This window comes from Dromiciops gliroides, chromosome 3, assembly GCF_019393635.1.
Source record: "Dromiciops gliroides isolate mDroGli1 chromosome 3, mDroGli1.pri, whole genome shotgun sequence".
Classification (NCBI taxonomy): Eukaryota; Metazoa; Chordata; class Mammalia; order Microbiotheria; family Microbiotheriidae; genus Dromiciops; species Dromiciops gliroides.
In genome coordinates, this window is record NC_057863.1 from 535001721 (window position 1) to 535005073 (window position 3353).

The window sequence follows — 3353 nt, forward strand, 5'->3', positions numbered from 1 at the left end:
CACCAGTCCAAATTGGATGATTCCTACCAGGTGATGCAGTAATGAGAGAGGTTTTTTTTTTTCATTCCAAGGTTCCTTCCCAGTTTCTTTCCTCCTTTCACCCCTCCCCTTCTCTGTACTTCCTCTCCTGGATTACTGCCTCATCAAAGCAGAGGGGCTTACATAGCTTAATGAAACTATGGGCATGCCATGCAGGGTTACTCAAGACAGACAAGTTATAGTGGAGAGTTCTGACAAAAAGTGATCACTTGGAGAAGGAAATGACAAACCACTCCAGTATCTTTTCCAAGAAAGCCCCAAGGAGGGTATTAAAATGATAAGAGACATGACACCAGAAGATGAGTCCCTCAGTTCAGAAGGTGCCCAACATGCTACTGGAGAAGAGTAGAGGAGGGGCAGCTAGGTGGCGCAGTGGATTAAACACCGGCCTTGGATTCAGGAGGACCTGAGTTCAAATTCGGCCTCAGACACTTGACATTTTCCTAGCTGTGTGACCCTGGGCAAGTCACTTAACCCTCATTGCCCTGCAAAAATAAATAAATAAATGGATAGATAGATAGATAGATAGATAAATAAATGAGAAGAGGACAATTACAAGTAGCTCCAAGTACTAATGAAGCAGCTGGACAAAAGCCAAAAAGAAGCTCAGCTGTGGATGTGTCTGGAAGTGAAAAAGGAAAGTGATGCTGTAAAAATCAATATTGTATGGGAACCTGGAATGTAAGGTCTATGAATTAAGGTAAGCTGCATGTGGTCAAAAAGGAGATGGAAAGATTAAACATTGACATCTTGGGTGTCAATGGACTTAGTGGATGGGAATGATGAATTTAATTCATGTGATCACACACACACATATATGTATGTATATGTGTATATATACACACATACATACAGATATACATATATACACACACATATATATGTATACCTGTGTGTTTGTGTATATATGTGTGTGTATGTGTGCGTGTGTGTGTAAATATTACACACACACTCCTGTGGGTAAGAATTCCTTAGAAGAAATTAAGTAGCCCTCATAGTCAATAAAAAGGTTGAGAAAAGAAGTATTGGGGTATAATCTCAAAAATGACCAAATGATATCTATTAAAATACAAAACAAACTGTTCAACATTAAAGTAATACAAGTCTATGCTCCAACCACTAACGCCAAAGAGGCCCAGGTTGATCTCTTCCATAAAGACCTACAATATCAAAGAAATAACATCAAAAAAAGATGGCACATTCATCATAGGGTAGTGGCATGTTAAAGTAGGAAATCAAGTGATAATTGGAATAACCGTCAAGTTTGGCCTTGGAATACAAAGTGAAGCATGGCAGATACTAATAGAGTTTCATCAAGATAATCCACCAGTCACAGCAAACATTATCTTTCAACAACCCAAAATGCTACTCTAAACATGTGCATCACTGGATCATCAATATCAAAGTCAGGTTGATTATGTGCTTTGCAGCTAAAGGTGAAGAAGTTCTATGCAGTCAGTTAAAACAAGACCCAAAGCTGATTCTGGTTCAGATTATGAGCTTCTTAATGCAAATTCAGACTTAAATTGAAGTAGGGAAAATAATAGAATGGGGAGGACAAGAGATCAGTGATATTAAGGAAATGTTTCATGTAAAAATAGGCATGATTAAAAATGGTAGGGATTTAACAGAAGCAGAAGAGATTAACAAGATATGGCAAGAATTTACAGAAGTACACAAGAAAGATCTTAACATCATTGTTTACTGCTATGATGTGGTTATTGATCCAGAGGCAGACATCCTGGAAAATGAAGTTGAGGGGCCCTTAGAAAGTGTTGTTAAGAATAAGGCTAGTGAAAGTGACGAAATTTTAACTGAGCTATTTAAAATCCCCCAAAATGATGTTGTTAAAGTGCTACACTCAATACACTAGCAAAAGTGGAAAACTCAACAGTGGCCACTGGATTAGAAAAGATCAGTTTACATTCCAACCCTAAAGAAGGACAATATTAAAGAATGTTCAAATTATTTCATAATTACACCCATTTCACATGCAATCAGGGTTCTTCTTAAGATTCTGTAAATTAGGCTTTAGCAGTATGTGAACTGAGAATTACCAGAAGAGCAGGGTGGTTTTCAGAGGCAGAGGAACTAGAAACCAAGTTGCCAACATTTTCTGGGTTATGGAGAAAGCAAAGAAGTTCCAGAAAACATCTACTTTTGCTTCATTGATTATACTCAAGACTTTGACTGTGTGGATCACAGTAAAATGTGGCAAGTCCTCAAAAGATGGGAGTTCCAGATCATTTTACTTGTTTCTTGAGGAACTTTTATGCAGGTCAAGAAGCAACAATTAGAACTGAACATAGGACAACTGACTGGTTTAAAATTGGAAAATATGACAAGGGTCTTTATTGTCATCTTATTTATTTAACCTATATGCAGAGTACGTCATGTGAAATGCCTGGCTGGATAAATCAAAAGCTGGGATTAAAGTTGCCAGGAAAAAGATCAACAATCTGAGATATGCATATGATACCAGGCTGATGGCAGAAAGTGAAGAAGAATTAAGAAGTCTTTTGATGTGGGTAAATGAGGATAGTGCAAAATCTGGCTTGAAGCTTAACATTAAAAGGAAAAAAAACCCTAAGATTTTGGCAACTGGTCCCATTATTCCTGGCAAATAAAGGGAGAAGAAATAGAAGCTGTGTCAGGTTTTATATTCTTGGACTCAAAGATCACTGCAGACTGCAACTTCAGCCATGAAATTAAAAGATGCTCCTTGAAAGGAAAAGTATGGGAAATCTGGACAGCATACTAAAAAGCAGAAAAATCACCATGCTGACAAAGGTCTATCATCAAAGGTATGTTTTTTCAGGAGCAATGTATGGCCGTGAGAATTGAACTAACTATAAGGAAAGCTGAGAACTGTAGAATCAATGCTTTCAAATTGTAGTGCTGGAGAAGACTTTTGAGGATCCCTCAAACAGCAAGGCGATCAAATCAGTCAATACCTAAAGAAATTAATTCATACTATTCCCTGTGTAACGATTGGAGTGACACCACTTGTGGGAGAGTTACTGTAGGAAAGCTCTGCCATGAGGAGAAGGCATCTGAGGGCAAGCCATGTGGTTTGCAAGGTCAGTTTCTTGGTGTAAGAAAGTGATATTTGCTCGTGGGTACTGTCAATCAAGGCTACCAGCCAATTAGCTTGGAGTTCTGTATGCATGTGGATGGGATGTTCCCAGTTTCACAGGAGGCTTCTGAGAGGAAGAAGGAAGTGTTGGGTCCTTTTTGTTCCTGATCTCGCCATGGCAGGTGGGATGATGGGGTCTCTTAGAAATAGTTAGATTTTTACCTTTCTCTCTGATCAT

General features: G+C 38.5%; 1 pseudogene; it reads left to right on the top strand.

Annotated features, from left to right (window-relative positions):
* Positions 1-325: 325 nt before the first annotated feature.
* LOC122747901 lies at positions 326-2997 on the top strand (annotated as a pseudogene).
* Positions 2998-3353: the final 356 nt, after the last annotated feature.